Source organism: Kogia breviceps, chromosome 4, assembly GCF_026419965.1.
Source record: "Kogia breviceps isolate mKogBre1 chromosome 4, mKogBre1 haplotype 1, whole genome shotgun sequence".
Lineage (NCBI taxonomy): Eukaryota > Metazoa > Chordata > Mammalia > Artiodactyla > Physeteridae > Kogia > Kogia breviceps.
This window is the reverse complement of record NC_081313.1, coordinates 98,308,405-98,327,123: the sequence shown is the minus strand read 5'-3', so window position 1 is coordinate 98,327,123 and position 18,719 is coordinate 98,308,405.

Here is an 18,719-nt window from a genome sequence, read left to right as displayed (position 1 = left end):
CCCAACCTCATCTTTTCTCTGCAGGAAGCAGATAATTAACAAGCACCCCTAAATGGAGGCCCCTGTAATCATTCCTTAATGTGTTTTCCAACTAAGTTAACAAGAATCTGGGGCTTTCTAAACCAGTTCAACATATGGGCCCCAAAAAGAAAATTTACACTTAGGGATCCTGTCAATGGCCTTTCCACACTTAAATGTGTTTTCTTCAATCTTGTGCTACTATTTAAAATAGCCAGTTCTACAGAAAACTGTCCCTCTGGAGGAAGTGCTGTGATTTCCAGTGTGAGAGGGCAACAGAGCACTTTAAGGCAATTGATCTCAAAGGGAGCAAAACACACCAGCACCCAAGAGGAAGAGCGGCCACAGGAGAGGCAGCCACCTGCCTTCCACAAAGATGTTCTGGGTGGACACAGGGGAGAGCTTAGTTGAAAGAAAACACAGGCAAGAAAAGGAGTTCAGCATCAAAAAGCACCTAAGCACCGACTCGATACTAAATAGGAAGTTAAAATAATATCACTTCCAACATGAAAGGAAGAGTTTTACGTTGTCAGACCCAACTTTCTTAACTTTAATTTTTTTTCTACAGTAGATTCTCTCAGCTCTGGGTGCACATTGGAATCACCTGGGGAGTTTTAAGCTTTAAATCTGATGTCTGCTCCCATGTCGAACCAATTAAAGAAGACTAAATGAGGGAAAGGAACAAGCACACAGAGCTTTAAACAACGCCCCAGATGATTCTAATGTGACAGGAGGGTCGAGATCCACGGGACTCCACCATCCCCGCCTTGATCAAGCAGCCGCTCTTGGAACATCTCCACTGACAAGGAATTCACAACCCTCCATGGAAACCCATTCCATGTTGAGACCGTTCTGATTTTTCAAAGTTTTCCCTATGTTGAAGTTAAACCTGCGTTTTGTACCATCCCTCAGTTTGTCCTTGTTCTGCCGAGAAGCACCATGGACATCTACCCAATACATATATCAAATTCTGGAATGATACAAACCTGGAGAGCTTCTTTGATAGCACAGTTGACAGGCTGAGGGCAAATTGAACAAAATGAAATCCAACAGGTATCCACAACCTTTTTTCCTAGGGGCTAAGAAAGTATAGCACCAGGAGAGGATGGGAGAAAAAGGGCGTTAGCAGCAGGAGTCATGTGATAGATTTCTGGGGTAGGGATGGAGGGCTGGGTGGCAATAACTCCACCTGAGTCATCAGGGTGATGTGGCTGCCAAAACCCCTCGTGCTCTCCCAGGCTGCTTCCATAGACATGAGATCTCCAGAAGAGGGTTAATCAGGAGACACACCCGTAGGAGAGAATAGGTGACCACGCTTCAAAAGCGATAGAGAAAAACAGAGAGAAATGAAGCCAACAGTGAAAGATTTTTGAAGGTTCAAATAAAGAACTGGTAGGGGGAAGGCCAATGAAAAAGCATTAAAGTGAGGAAGAGGAAACTAGCATTTGAGTATATACTCTGTGCCAGCTGCCCTACATACATCACTTCAGATAATCATCAAGACAGCCTCTGATACATATAACTGATTCACTTTGTTATACAGCAGAAACTAACAACATTGTAAAGCAATTAAACTCCAATAAAGATGTTTTTAAAAAAAAGACAGCCTCTGAAGTTACCTAATTAATGAGAAGATATTTACAGAGCCTCAAGGGATAAAACTAGAAAGAAGGGGTGGGTTTGGAGCTTTTAAAAAGACAGATATCTTCAATTGTTTTGCTTTCCTTTTCTTTTTGGGTCTCCTTGGAAGACTGAGATGATTACACGCCTCAGTTGGTGGGACTCAGTTTATTGGTCCACACAGACTCCTCTATTATTTATTCATTAACTCCTTTGTCTCTTCACATGTATATTTGTAAATCCCCATGGCCCACCAGCATTTCTCTGCCTCTTCGTAAACAATGTACATTCTTTTATTTGCATATGTTCTTGTAAAATTTTGTATGTATTCTGTAAATTTTCTTTTCGCATACTTCACCATTTTCCACTAGAGTTTGTACCTCTTTCTTGTTAATTTGCAATTGTTTTCAGATATCAGTCCCTTGTTGGCATTAGCACTTTATTTATAATGTCTGTTAACATTCTAATCTTTGTATCAACAATAACATTGCCCAGGTGTAATCGAAATCAACTTTTTTTTTTAAAGATTTCACATTTGAGGATTTAGTTAATAAATCCTTCCCCACCTTAAGATCACATAGAAATTGTACATTTTCTTCTAATAACTGTACAGTTTAATCTTTCACATTTAGGTCTTTCATTCATCTGGAATCTGCCTTTGTATATGGTGTTATAACAAGGTCAATCTTCTTCCGCTCTGTATAATGTGTCTGTTCATCCAGTAGTATACTACACAATCCTTCCTTTCCCCATTGACTTGTAGTGCCACTTTTACGATATATTCATTTCCAATCAATATACAAATCACATTGAGCTCTCTATTCTGTTCCATTGATCGATTTGTCTGTCCTTGTACCAATATCACACTGTTTTCATTACTATGGCTTTGTAGAATGTCTTAATATCTTCCAGGGAATGTTATTCCGTTTACTTTTCTTTTGCAAGACTGGCTTACTATGAAAAAGTTCGGGAGATCGGCTGTACAACATTCTGCTTATAGTTAGCAATACTGTACCGTACATTTGTTAGGAGCATAGATCTCATGTGTTTACAATTTTTAAAAAGATATTGATTTACTATTTGTGGACTTTCATTATTCTGTATAAATGTTCAAGTAAAGGCTATCAAATTCATCAAAAAATCCCAATAGAATTTTTATCAGGATTGAATTGAAATTATAGATAATTTAGGGAAAACTGCCACCTTCATTATAGAAGACTTCATTATACAAATGACTACATTTCATCCAAAAGCATGAAATGTTTCTCCATTTATTCAGATCATCTTCTATGCCTTTTCTTTACATTTTAATTTCTTCCCCATAGAGCATGTGCATAGTCTTGGATAAATTAACTCCTAGATACAGTCTGTCTTGCAGAAATTCCTACATATGGACTGATAGACAAATGATATCAGCATAACAGAGAAGCCTCTGGCTGATATGGGATTTTCCCAACACCGTTCATATCCTGTGCTATCCAGCCACAGCAGCTGTATGCTAAACAGCTAACCCAGCTGCCTTTCGCTCCTCCAATCAAGACCCTTCATTATCTTGGTCTGTCCTTCATCTGCTTCAAGTCCCCAGTGTGTGGTAGCCAGTACCTCCCTAGACCTCAGTCTTTAACTCTAGCACTACAGATAGATCAGAAAACCCTTCTTCTTCCCAGCCAGTTGTTTACCTTCCCAGCTGAGCGGTTCAAGCAGGTCTTGTTCTCAGGGAGCGCCCCAGGGAAGCAGATTTCAACTCAGACCAAGGAAGGGCTTTCTCACCCAGCTGCCCTCGGAGGGAGCGGTGCCGTTCCTTCTCTCTGCCTCAGTTTCCTCCAATCAGGAGGTCCTGGTGTGACATTGAGTCTCCACACACCAGCCGAGGTCTCCAATCCTGAGTACACAGAGCTCTCGTCTGCTGGGGAGACTGAGGAAGAAGGGAGCGGGAAGAACCTGGCACCTTGGTGGCACATCTTTGGACTCAGTGGGCAAAGGCCAGGCTCCAATGTCTGCCCGGTGCTGAGGGAGCCAGCCCTCCTGGCAGAGGGTGCGCTCATAGACACACTGTGAAGCTTAGTCCTTACTCTGGATCCATAAAATGAGTCAGGCAGTTTTTATTCTCCTCCATTGTCTGGAATATCCAGTGTAGGTTAGAAAACAACTGTTTCTTGAAAGTTTCTTAGAATTTACCTGTAAAACAATCTAAGCTTGGGGTTCCAGGGAGGGGAAGTTGTTAAGTGCCATTTCAATGTATTTCATGTGTATGATTCTATTTCAGTTTTCTATATTGGTGCTAGTTGTGACATTTTATATTTTTCAAGGAATGTATCCACTTCATCTACATTTTGAGTTCACTCACATAGTCATTCACAGTAGAGAAAAAGCCATAATTGGATAAGTAGAATGCAAACATTAGAAATTATCCATGTAAATGAAGAGGTGTTTAATTGTGAGACTAAATGAAATGTTCAGGACGAGCTTCTATAACCGTGGACCGAGAGTTGCAGAGTTGCACAGTTCAAATTCATCCTGGCTAGCTGCATTGTGATGCCATCTAGTGGTAATTGTCCACTCGGGCTTCATTATAGATGGTAACAATGCTAGGACTCAGACTAGCCAAAACTTCCAGGTCACTGGCAGAAATGCTAGGAATTTCCCAGTTCGCTGGTTGCCCATTGCTGCAGATTTGGCCTAAAGGGACTCCTGCTCCCTTTGAGGCCCCTTCAAAGATTGCTGTTGCCCCCCAGCCCTACCCTCACACCCCCAACATGGCCCTCCCAGAAATGATAAAACCTTAAGCCCACAGCCATTTGAGAGCACGGGCAGGATACATCATCAATCCTGATATATCAAGCTCATACTATTGTGAGATGTTTCTGTAATCTTTTATTATTTTTTTTAATATTCCTGTTGTATCTGTATTTATTTGACCATTCTTTCTGTATCATATTTAATTTTATCGACCTTCTTTTTCCTCGACACTTTTGTTAGTTTGTCAATCTCATTTATCTAGTCAAAGAAACATCCTTTGATTTTGTTTACTTTTCTATTGCTTTATTGAGCTATAAAGGGTTTTTTTATTAGTATATAATTCATGTACCATCAAACTCATCCTTTTTTAAAGTGTACAATTCACTGGTCTTTTAGTACATTTACAAGAATGTGCAACTGGGCTTCCCTGGTGGCGCAGTGGTTGGGAGTCCGCCTGCCGATGCGGGGGATGCGGGTTCGTGCCCCGGTCCGGGGGGATCCCGCATGCCGCGGAGCGGCTGGGCCCGTGGGCCGTGGCCGCTGGGCCTGTGCGTCCCGAGCCTGCGCTCTGCGGCGGGGGAGGCCACAGCAGTGAGAGGCCCACGTACCACAAAAAAAAAAAAAAAAAAAAAAAAAAAAAAAGAATGTGCAACTATTATCACTATTTAATTTCAGAACATTTTTGTTACCCCAAGAGAGCACCCATACACATTAGTCATCATTTTCCATTTCCTTCTTTTGCTCACTGATCTGCCTTATGCCTCCATAAATTTCCTATCCTGGATCAATTACATAAATGGAATCATGCAACATGTAGCCTTTTATGGCTGGCTTCTTTCACTCAGCGTAATGTTTTAAAGGTTCACCCACGTTGTAGCAGACAGCAGTGCCTCTTCCTTTTTATGGTGGAATATTATCCCATTGCACGCATACAGCGTATTTTGTTCATCCATTCATTAGGTGATGGACATTTGAGTCTCTACTTTTGGGCTATTATGAATTATACTGCTACAAACATTCATGTACAAGATTTTGTGTGGACATATGTTCTCTGTTCTTCTGAGTATATAACTAGGAGTAAAATGGTTGGGTCATTTGATAAATTTATGTTTAACTGTTTGAGGAACTGCCTAACTTTTCCACAGTGGCAACACCATTTTACATCTCCATCAGCAAAATGAATAAGGGTTTCAATTTCTCCACATCCTAGTGGCTATGAAGAGGTATCTCATTATGGTTTTGATTTGAATTTCCCTAATGACAAATGATGTTGAGCATCTTTTCACATGCTTATTGGCATTTGTATATCTTCTTTGGATAATGATCTATTCAAATTCTTTGCCCGTTTTTATTTGAGTTATTTGTCTCTTTATTGTTGATTTGTAAGAGTTATTTATATATTCTGGATACTGGACTTTTATCCACCTCCGTTGAACAATTTCTTCGGCCAAGATTTTATGAGTAAACTCAGGGAATAGCAGTATTGAGAGGAGGAAGTAAATGAGGAAGAGTGCCAGTCAGCTTACGTATGTTTTTATCAACTGTTTACCCCATCAGGGCTCTGTCATTGCCTGGACTTTACCATCCCAGCACCGAAGATTTGGGTCTTTGATAAGATTTCTGCAATAAACCCCTATTTTTAGTCCATGATCTTGAGGATATTCCTGATCCATCCGTACTTCATCTGTAAAATGGAGATATTATCCTTGAAGCTTCTTTTGAGGACTATATGATATAATGTATACAAACACTCGGCTTATAGTTGAAATAATAGATCCTCCTCCTCTCATTTTAATGTTTATTCCCACATTCTGCTTTCCAAAGTCTTAATCTCACATATTCTCACTGTTTAAATATAATGAAGGTTTTCTTCCCATACTGACTTTGGCCTGCCATGGGAAGAAGTACTTTTGCCTAGTTAGATATGTATGTTAGATATATAAATATTATGTATGTATGTAGTTATCTATCACCAGCCTTCTAGCATGACTTTATGTCCCACAAAGTTAAAAACCAGCCCTAAGTTAAAAGCTAGCCTTCTTTTCTGATTGCATTTCTGAATATGGCCTGTGGCTTATCATTTATTTCCCATAGACATTGCTGAATGAACTTTTATCCTGAAGCTTCATTTGTTTAAAAGAATATTAACATAAAAGAATCCTCACTAGAGCTCTGAGGAAGATATATTACTCCATTTTTTTCTAGACATCTAGTAGCAGAAAGCACATATTTTATTAAAAAGATTCAAAAGACTATTGTTTACAAAAAAGACTCACAGAAACCTGATTCACAATTGATTTCTAAAACACAATGGGAAGAATAAGTCATAGAGTGGACATATGAGGAACTGGGGAATCCTTTTTTAGTCAGTGTCTGATATACCCAATCTTCTAAATATCAATTTCAGTCTTGACCATTCTGGGATAGTTTGATAGGGAAGCTATTCATCCAAAAAGCATGCTCAATAAGGAATCATTAGCTCAGCATACAATATCCACACAAGGGAAGGGGTGATTTTAGAAAATTAAGAGCCCCGTATCTCAAAGGTAAGGCATTCCTAAGGTGATATTTTTAGTTTTGTATATGGTTTCTCCTTTATGCATATAAGGGTTCTCATTTTCAAAAGCCTTGGTTTGGCTTGAGGTAAAATTCGGTTACTTTTAATTTTGTATCTTTTCCATAGCGGTGTAACTCTGTGGTCAAAAAATCTTATTCACCCTTCATATGAATGTGGCTGACTCTTTTTTTCTTTCTTTCTTTCTTTTTTTTTGAATTTTTGAATTTTTTTTATACAGCTTTTTCTTATTAGTTATCTATTTTATACATATTAGTGTATATATATCAATCCCCATCTCCCAATTCATCCCACCACCACCACGCCCTGAATGTGGCTAACTCTTCCTAACATTGTTTGGAGGAGGGGTGAGAACACTATTACTATTCTGTCCACATGGTAGCCACCTAAATTCTGGTTACATTGATGAAAGAAAATATACATAAAATTTCATATTCCAATTGGAATTCCTTATATTACCAAATGAATTGACCTTAACGTGAAGAACATGTTACGCATATAATGATTTGCAAGAGGGCCTTCATATTTAATCTTTATACCATTTGGTTCTCATCACAAACATGCTTATATAACTGATCCAAGGCTAAAAATGACTAAAACTCCCATGACTCTTCCTGCTAATGCTTTCTCTGAGCTGGTACAGAGTTAAAAATGTAATTTCTACATATGAAAAATTGCCTTTACTGAAATTCAACAATTTCATGGTAATTATCCATCCATATTTCCTTTTTATATGCTTTCATTTGGATAAAATTTCATTTAATATCATCAAATAAGTTTTCTTTGGGGCACAGTGATTTTCATATTGTCAACTAATAACCAGTCAGGTGTGTGTCTTGGTGTTTCCCAGAATCACCCTTTTTTCCTTTTCCTTTTTAAGTCAGTACTTTCCTTCTTAGCTTCAGGAATATTTTATACTGAAGAGGCAAAATATCTCCAAGATTTTTAGAAAAAGAAATTTTGTTCTTAAATCTGTGGCCAACTTTAGCTGCCAAAACTCAACCTCTTATTTACTCATTCACTACAGGAGAGCTTACAAACCAAGCTCTAATCTCACCAATTCACAAAGAGTTCTGGAAATCCCACATACCTATGAGTGGGATCCACTGAAAGGATGTAGACAGGTGGCTCTCCTACTTAAGCAGGCATCAGAATCACCTGGAAACTTGTTAAAACAAACTGCTGATCCAGTAGGTCTGATCTGGGCCCAAGAATTTGCATTTCTAGCAATTTCCTGCTGATTCCATGACTATGATCTGAAAACTGCTGCATAAATCCCTGTACATTAACCTCCAATCTGGAAAGATACTGACTTTTCTCAACACACACCAACTTTAAGGTTAAAAAGATTAGAAAAACAGCTAAAACCCTCAAGAATTCGTTTGCAGCCCTCACCTACTCTAGACATCCTGGATTCCATAATCACTTGCTAAAGTCACTGCTGCTGATTCTGTGGCCTTCTGGATTCTGGATCCTTTTCCCTTGCCAAGATCTTCAGAATTTTCCACATTCCCTCTGCTTCATCACTAGACCACTGTTGCCCTTGTCTCAGTATCACATTACTGTTACTGATCTTCTGATTCGGATAAAAGCCCAATGAAGGAAAAACTTAGCTCCTTTTCTGAAGGCAGATGCAAACTGCTCACCAGGTCATGATTTCTCTAAAGCATTTTTAAGAGTTCAACATTTATTAGCAAGTCAGTAAGTCCCTCTTCATTTTAAAACCTCTCCATACTCAGAGGGAGGAGGCAATCTGGTGTTAGCCTCTCTTATTGCAAACACTTTAATAGCTTGTGAACAATTCTGAGAGGTAAAAACACGTCCTCAGTCGACTAACGACTGCAATAGAAAACAGCATAAGGGCAGGAAAGGTGGGAATGTGGCTGGACTCACATCCCCTTACAGTCGTCTTAATTTATTCCTCTGCACTCCAAGCCATTTACAATACACTTAAAACATAGCTTAGGCTCTATTAGAGTCCCTGGCACAAAGCAGGTTTGCACAAAGCACTGTTTTTTTGGTCACGAAGCAAAATCATGTACTGATTACCTTATGTCTAATACTGTATGTGAGATAGTTCAGGGAGCAGTCATGAGTAATCTTTATCAAAACAAAAAACAACAACAAAAAAACCCTTTCTGAATGATCTTCTCACAGCTAACACAATGATTTAAGACAATGCCAAAGCATATTAACAACTACAATTAATTTATGGTAAAAAGCAAGGATTTAAAAGCACCTTGTTGGGCTTCCCTGGTGGCGCAGTGGTTGAGAGTCCGCCTGCCGATGCAGGGAACACGGGTTCGTGCCCTGGTCCGGGAGGATCCCACATGCCGCGGAGCGACTTGGCCCGTGAGCCATGGCCGCTGAGCCTGCGCGTCCGGAGCCTGTGCTCCGCGGTGGGAGGGGCCACAACGGTGAGAGGCGTACCACCTTAATACAAGGTAAAAACACACTGTATTAGGTATCAGACATCACCCGTTTCACTTGTGCAGCCCAGTCTCCAGGTAACAGACTCAGAGAGGAAAACTCAATTGTTACAATATCCAAAATGATGTGGCCATCCTAGCACCTAAGTAGATGGAGAACACGTGTCAGCTATGCTTGCCATTGTCTGGTTTTAGCTCCCTAATTTACACTTGCCATCTCTGAACCTCTAAGGCCTCTTCCCCTGTCACATTTGGAAAAAGGAAAACCTCATACTGTAGAGCAATGAAATTGATTTCCATTGGCCAAATATAACAGGACGGCTTCTTGCTTCAAAAGCACACCTCGGGGTTTCCCTCAGGGTCTTCCCTACCTCAGGCACCAGAAGCCACAGAAGCAAGAAAGGCCTTTGTCGGTCCACACACAGACCAGAATGAGTCAGGAGCGGCCTCTTCCGCTTTCCAGGCACCGTCCTCACCACCTTTCCCTCTCGTTAGGAAAAGCTCTCATTTCAACACTTAACACTCGTTGACTGATGAGACCTCAGGGTAAATGAATGCCAATGCTTCATCTCAACCAGGTGTTTACTTTTACATATCTTATCATGGATTAGAGATTGACATGCTTTCTCCCCTTATGGGGATTTTAGCCATCAGCAAGTAGATGGAATCTGTAGGGAGCACGTAAGAACCACTTTCTGGAAATGGAGGGGAATGTGATGGGTAGGAGGCAAGAGTCACAGGACAGCAGTGCCCCAGAAACACAGCCTCAGGGACTGGAGTCCTTCTTTCCCCAGCACCTCGTGCAGTCTCAGCCTGAATGCAGAGGGTTTCCTTTCCTTTCCCACCCTTTGACCCCACCCAGCCCTGCACCAAGTACTCAGATGCCAGCCTCCTAGGCTCATTTGGACACATGGGGGTGTTTCTGGTTGTCACAAGGACTGCGGAGTAACCCTAGCATTTTCTAGACTTCCTTGCTCATCTTTTCAAACTGGACAGAGGGGGTCGGGATCACTATGTGTGCAGATCAAATTCGGTAGCTTTGCATTATGGCGTGCACGTGTATGAGGGGGCTAATTTTTTTTTCCTTCCAATGTTACTGAGATATAATTGACATACAGCACTATCTAAGTTTAAGGTGTACAGCATAAAGATCTGCCTCTTCTACATCATGAAATTATTACCACAATAAGTTTAGTGACAACCATCACCTCATATAGATACAAAATAAAAGAAAAAAATTTTCCTTGTGATGAGAACTCTTAGGGTTTACTTTAACAACTTTCATATATAACATACAGCAGTGTTAATCATATGTATCATGTTGAACATTACATCCCTAGTACTTATTTATCTTATAACTGGAAGTTTGTACCTTGTTACCACCTTCAGATGCCCCCTCTCCCCACCCCCACCTCTGGTAACCACAAATCTGGTCTCTTGTTCTATTAGTTTGTTTGGGTTTGAAGTATTACTGACCTACAACACTATGTTAGTTCCCATTACACAACATAGTGATTCAATATTTCTATACATTCAAAATGATCACCACAATAAGTCTAGTAGCCATCTGTCACCATATAAAGATATTACATTATTATTGACTATATTCCCCACATTGAACATTTCATACTTGTGACTCATTTATTTTGTAACTGGAAGTTCATACTTCTTAATCTCCTTCACCTATTTCTCTCATCCCCCTTCTTCCCTCCCCTCTGGCAACCACCCATTTGTTCCCTGTATCTATGATTCTGTTCCTGTTTTGCTATGTTTGTTCATTTGTTTTGTTTTTTAGGTTTCACATAAAGGGAATTCATACAGTATTTGTCTTTCTCTGTCTGACTTTTTTCACTTAGCATAATACCTTCTAGGTCCATCCATGTTGTCACAAATAGCAAGATTTCACTCTTTTTTATGGCTGAGTAATATTCCATTGTATGTATGTATATATATATATATATACACATATATATACATATATACATATATATACGTATATATACCACATATTCTTTATCCATTCATCTATTCATGGGCACTTAGGTTGCTTCCATAACTTGGCTATTATATATAATGCTACAGTGAACAGTGAAGTACATACATCTTTTTGAACTAATTTTTCATTTTCTTTGAATAACTACCCAGAAGTGGAATTGCTGGATCATACAGTATTTTTATTTTTATTTTTCTGAGGAAACTCCATACTCTTTTCCATAGTGGCTGCACCAATTTCCATCCCCACCAACAGTGCACAAGGATTCACTTTTCTCCACATCCTCGCCAACAGTTTTTTGTTGTTGTTTTTTTGATAGCCATTCTGGCAGGTGTGAGGTGGTGGTATCTCATTGTGGCTTTGATTTACATTTCCTTGGTGATTAGTGATGTTGAGCATCTTTTCATGTGTCTGTTGGCCATCTATTTGTCTTCTTTGGAAAAATTTCTATTCAGTTCTTCTGCCCCTTTTTAAATTGGGGGGTTTGTTTTTCTGATATTGAATTGTATGAATTCTTTGTATATTTTGGATATTAACCCCTTATTGGATATATTGTTTGCAAATATCTTCTCCCATTCAATAGGCAGTCTTTTCATTTTGTTGATAGTTTCCTTCACTGTACAAAAGCTTTTTAGTTTGATGTAGTCCCATTTGTTTATTTCTGCTTTTGTTTCCCTGGCCTGAGGAGACATATCCAAAGAAATATTACTAAGACCAATGTCAAAGAACATACTACCTATGTTTTATTCTAGGAGTTTTATGGTTTTAGGTCTTACATTTAAGTTTTTAATCCATTTTGAGTTTATTTTTGTATAAGGTGTGAGAAAGTAGTCCAGTTTTCCCAACACCATTTATTGAAGAGGCTGTCTTTTTCCCCATTCTATCGTCTTGCCTCCTTTGTCATAGATTAATTGCCCATATAAGTGTGAGTTCATTTCTGGGCTCGCTATTCTGTTCCATTCACCTATGTGCCTGTGTTTGTGTCAGCGCAATACTGTTTTGATGACTAAAGCTTTGTAGTTTAGCTTGAACTCAGGGAGTATGATACCTCTTGTTTTGTTCTTTTTTTCTTAAGATTGTTTTGGCTATTCAGGGTCTTTTGTGTTTCTATACAAAATTTAGAATTATTTATTCCAGTCATGTGAAAAATGCCAGTGGTGTTTTTAAAGGGATTTCATCAAATCTGTAGATTACCTTGGAGGGTATGGTCACTTTAACAATATTAATTCTTCCAATCCATGAGCTTTTTATCATGAAAATGTTCAAATATGCACAAAAGAATAGTATAATCAACTAGCATATCACTTCATTCCTACATGATTCAGTGTGCATTTCTATAACGTAAGAACATTTTCTTACATAAGCACAACACCACTGCCACCCTTAAAATTCCTTGATATCATCTAACATCCAGTCCATATTCAATCCTGAACTGGAGAGAAATATTTTTATTTTGTATGGATAGCAGGAAAACTAATAATATAGAAAAAATGATTATAGTAATATGATTATAGATAATGAACAACTATCAAAGGGAAACAAAACTTTAAAACATTTGGTTTGTTTAGCTGTATTAAAACAATACTAACTAAGGCAATTTATTCAACTGCTTGATATTTATCCCCAGTGACAACAGATCATCATAACAATTATGCATGTCATTAAATGTGCCCAGGATTACAGCTGGAATCAAACAGAATGTACACAAGTAGTACAGGAGTCTGGTTGCAACTTGAAAATTGTTTACTTCGAAAGAAATAGAATTGACCTGGATAATCTGCGTTCAGACCCAGGGAAGTGTAGTTGATATCAAGAGTATAAAAAGAATTTTGAACTTCATCAGACTCCTGACAACCTTCTCTCATTACCTTTGCAATGACACATTATACTCTTAGCTAGGCGAGAAAAATGCTGATATGAAACTACAGCACAAGTACAAAAATGCAATTGTTCTGGGACCTCTGAGGAAGAACTCTTCATATGAAACTCTTGGAGCCTGGAGGACCAGTTTTGCACACGGTAGCTGTTTAATAACTCCTCTTCTTTCTCCTCCTCCTCCCTATGCCCACCTCAGTTTGCAGGACTGCACAGGTGAGGGTTCAGAAAACCGACTGGAGCAAATTCCTTCTCATGACACAGTTTGTCATTTGGAAAACACTGATGGTTACATCAAAAGGCTTTCTGCAATGTTACTGCACTACCTTCACAGCAAATTTGCACAGTCCTTTCTAAATCTAGATTTTTAAAGGATGTACTTATTTCAAAGGAAAAAGAATTAAACAGAAGGTGAGGGGGAGCTCCAGGCACTTAAGCCTCCTTCCACTCTGGCAGTGAGTGTTTGCCATTAAGGCAGCCTCAGACCCTTGTTCTCATCCTCTTCAGGCCTTGTGTCCACTTGGTTCTTTGGACACAGAATCTAGTGAACTCAGGGACCCCAACTTACCCCAGCGGTCAACCAAGACTGTCTTAGAATCCTGGCAAAAGTAACCTCGGAAATGTTGACCTCAATTCATTAGTGAGGTTGTAAGCATAATTGGGCAGCTTTTGTTAAGTTCACATTAGCCACAGCCTTCTGCAAAAGGGGAAGAAGAGGGACTGAGTGAGGGAGGAAAGGAGAGAGGGAAGGGAGGGCTGAGCTTGGAAATGGTCTCTCTGAAACCAAAGTACTGGTGAACTTGTTAAAGATTTTTAAGTCTGACAGGCCAGCTTTCCCAAACCATGGCAGCTGTAAAGGGAATATAATTATACTTAGCAGAAGCCACCAGAATTTTGAAGTTACCCTAAATTTAAAGCTTCTGGGAGACTTAATTAAATTTAATGAAAACCATAGCTGCTAAACAAAGATGTTGTAGCTCCCACTTAGTTATTCCTGAGAAAATTAAGTAGCAATCATGAAGACATATCTCAGCTTTCACATTTAAGCCACCAGGTAGTAATGCCCGAAGTCTATAAATAAGGTAATGCTCTCTGCTTTTCATTAGCTAGTAGCATTGTCAAACTACTCATCTGTTCCTTTAAGAAAGAAAATCAGAACTAGAACAGAAGGAAAAAATAAGAGGAGAGAAAAAGGAAGTACAGGGAAGTTATCCTGAGTGTGATATAGGGTAATATCCTGGCCGACTTCAAACCCTTGAGCTCTTCCACCATCCCCACCACTCCCTCGTGTGGCATTTCTTTTGTTTTTTAAAAAATTGTATGTTGTCTGCCATTGAAGAATTAGTACCCAGTTAGTTCAGGTCAGGATGGATGTCTGTAAATCACAGCACCAGAATATGTGGCTCATTATGCTCCCACGGTAATCTTACTTAACCTGGACTATTTATATGTAGAAATAATCATGATCCTTTTGATGGATTTGAGCAACAGGGGGTGGTAGAGATAGAGTGAAACCTGACCCCAGGCAGAAATTCTACTCTCGGACTAGTACAGGGAGTAGGGGGAGATGAAGTGACCTAATCTGCCTTCACGGAGGGCAACCAGACAGTCCAGGACAGGGTGCACAAACAGTAATGTGCATCAGAATCCCCTGGAGGGAGATTGCGAGACCCTATCCTAAGAGTTTCTGATACAGTAGGTCTGAAATTGGGCCCCAAAACTTGCCTCTCTAACAAATTCCCAGGAGACACTAATACTGCTGGTCCAGAGACCATATTTTGTTTTGATTTTTTTCTTTGTTTTTTTGTTTGTGTTTTGTTTGTTTTTAATTGGGGTATAGTTGTTTTACAATGTTGTGTTAGTTTCTACTGTACAGTGAAATGGAGTTCCCTGTGCTATACAGCAGGTTCTCATTAGTTACCTATTTTATACATATTTGTGTATATATGTCAATCCCAATCTCCCAATTCATCCCACCACCCCCTTTCCCCCCTTGGTGTCCATACATTTGTTCTCTAAATCTGTGTCTTTATTTCTGCCTTGCAAACCAGTTCATCTGTGCCATTTTTCTAGATTCCACATATATGCATTAATATACAATTTGTTTTTCTCTTTGTGACTTACTTCACTCGTATGACAGTCTCTAGGTCCATCAACATCTCTACAAATGACCATTTTGTTCCTTTTTATGGCTAATATTCCATTGTATATATGTCCCACATCTTTATCCATTCGTCTGTCGATGGGCATTTAGGTTGCTTCCATGACCTGGCTATTGTAAATAGTGCTGCAATGAACATTGTGGTACATGACTCTTTTTGAATTATGGTTTTCTCAGGGTATATGCCCAGTAGTGGGACTGCTGGGTCATATGGTAATTCTATTTTTAGTTTTTTAAGGAATCTCCATACTGTTCTCCATAGTGGCTGTATCAATTTACATTCCCACCAACAGTGCAAGAGGGTTCCCTTTTCTCCACACCCTCTCCAGCATTTATTGTTTGTAGATTTTCTGATGATGCTCATTCTAACCGGTGTGAGGTGATACCTCATTGTAGTTTTGATTTGCATTTCTCTAATGATTAGTGATGTTGAGCATCTTTTCATGCATTTGTTGGCCATCTGTATGTCTTCTTTGGAGAAATGTCTATTTAGGTTTTCTGCCCATTCTTTGATTGGGTTGTTTGTTTTTTTGATATTGAGCTGCATGAGCTGTTTGTATATTTTGGAGATTAATCCCTTGTTGGAAGCTTAGTTAGCAAATATTTTCTCCCATTCTGAGGGCTGTCTTTTTGTCTTGTTTATGGTTTCCTTTGCTGTGCAAAAGCTTTTAAGTTTCATTAAGTCGTATTTGTTTATTTTTGTTTTTATTTCCATTACTCTAGGAGGTGGGTCAAAAACATCTTGCTGTGATTTATGTCAAAGAGTGTTCTTCCTCTAAGAGTTTTATAGTATCCTGTTTTACATTTAGGTCTTTAATCCATTTTGAGCTTATTTTTGTGTACAGTGTTAGGGAGTGTTCTAATTTCATTCTTCTACATGTAGCTGTCCAGTTTTCCCAGCACCACTTATTGGAGAGCCTGCAGAGACCATATTTTGAAAACCACAGGTCTAAGACATACTGTCTCAGAAGTTTAGAAAACAGAGGCATGTTTGGGAAATGGTTTGGTATTAGGTGAATCCAATCTGAAATACAGAAGATACGGTTGAGACAACTAAGCCAGCAATGAGAGAAAGCAGATGCGTAATGGGTGAGTCCCAGAAATCTGCCCCATAAGGGCAGGCCCTTCACCATCAGATGAGGAATAAAGTCTCATCCTAGGAAAAGTGAACAGAGCTGGGTGGGGTCCCATAGCCATGATCAACCTGCTGAAATCAGATCAGGACCTCAGCCCTCAAGGGAACCAGCCAATACATTGTAGGAGGTCCCCAGGAGCTGATGGAATGAATCTGGGACACAGAGCTTCAGGGAAGGGAAGCTGGGAGCATCTCCTACCCGAAAGAAAGATCTGACCCGTCTGCAGGTAAATTGGAACACATGCTCCCTCTCCTGGCATCAGATCTTTGACAACCAGGACCCACCCCACACCCCCACACAGACAAACTCTTGCCTACAAGTGCTTCAGGCCCTGACAACCTCTGTATAAGTAAGCAAAGAGCCTGCATCACTGAACTCTACACTCATCTGACTACATTTAGAGCACTGTCTCTCCCAATTTAATGACTCATAAAGCACAGAACTATAAAGTGGTCTTATTAAGACATATTTCACAGTTAGCTAGTGGGAAGCAGCAGCATAGCACAGGGAGATCAGCTCAGTGCTTTGGGATGACCTAGAGGGGTGGGATAGGGAGGGTGGGAGGGAGGCTCAAGAGGGAGGAGATATGGGGACGTGTATGCATATGGCTGATTCTCTTTGTTGTGCGAAACTAACACAGTATTGTGAAGCAATTATACTCCAATAAAGATCTATTTAAAAAAACGTATTTCATATTCATTTTCATCTAACTCTTAAAACCACCCCAAGAGATGCACCAAGAAAACAGCCAAGAGGAGGGATGCTCAGGAATCACAGGACTGGCTCTCAGACCCACCATTGTGTGAAGTTGGGATTGGCCTCCTGACTCCAAGGCTAACATTGTTCCCCTTAGTTCATATTCCCTCCCTTTTGAAAAGGATCTGTTTGTGGGGTGTTTTTTTTTGGGGGGGGGTGGCTTGATTTTATGTATTTATGTATGTATTTATTTTTATTAGTTCTCTTGAAATTTTTAATTTTTTTATTTTTATACAAATTTTAAAGGTTACTTTCTATTTACAGTTACTACAAAATACTGGCTAGGGCTTCCCTGGTGGCGCAGTGGTTGAGAGTCCGCCCGCCAATGCAGGGGACACGGGTTCGTGCCCCGGTCCGGTAGGATCCCACATGCCATGGAGCGGCTGGGCCCGTGAGCCATGGCCGCTGAGCCTGCATGTCCGGAGCCTGTGCTCCGCAACGGGAGAGGCCACAGCGGTGAGAGGCCCGTGTACCGCAAAAAAAAAAAAAAAAATACTGGCTATATTCTCTGTGTTGTACAATGTATCTTTTTTTTTTTTTCAATTGAAATATAGTTAATTTACAATGTTGTATTGGTTTCAGGTGTAAAGCACAATGATTCCATTATACATACATATATATATATATATTTTTTTTTCAGATTCTGTTTCCCTTATAGGTTATTACAAAATATTGAGTTATAGTTCCCTGTGCTATACAGTAGGTCCTTGTTGGTTATCTATTTTATATATAGTGGTGTGTATCTGTTCATCCCAACCTCTAATTTATCCCTCTCCCCCACCCCCTTTTCCCATTCAGTAACCATAAGTTTGTTGAAAACAATCTGAACCAACTCTACAGGAGAAATTTAATCTCTCCTCCTTCCTTAAACAAAAACAAAACTCAACATATTGTATCAGAAAACATATTTCATCATTACACTCAATTATGTAACACTTAGCACAGCCTGTTTTCCTAAGGAAGTCCCTCCCTGCCTTAGGAAAAATAGAGTTCTCTATCACTAGAGATAACCAAGAAAAAGCAGCACAAACACCCTCCAGGTACATCAGAAAAGGAATTCAAGCATCCAGTGGGATGGATATTGACTGATGTTTCATCTTATTGATTTTAAATTCTCTTAATTTCTCTATTAAGCTCATTTTTAAAAACAGACTCAACATCCCTATTACCATTTCCATAATTTTTATGTGTAAAATGTTTCTGTGGGCACAGTAATTTTAAAAGACAATGAAAATTCAGTATTTTCACTGCAATGTTTAACATAAATGACAATGCATATTTTCATACTTGCCAGTCCATTTTTTTTTTTTTTTTTTTTTTTTTTTTTTGCGGTATGCGGGCCTCTCACTGTTGTGGCCTCTCCCGTTGCGGAGCACAGGCTCCGGACGCGCAGGCCTAACGGCCATGGCTCACGGGC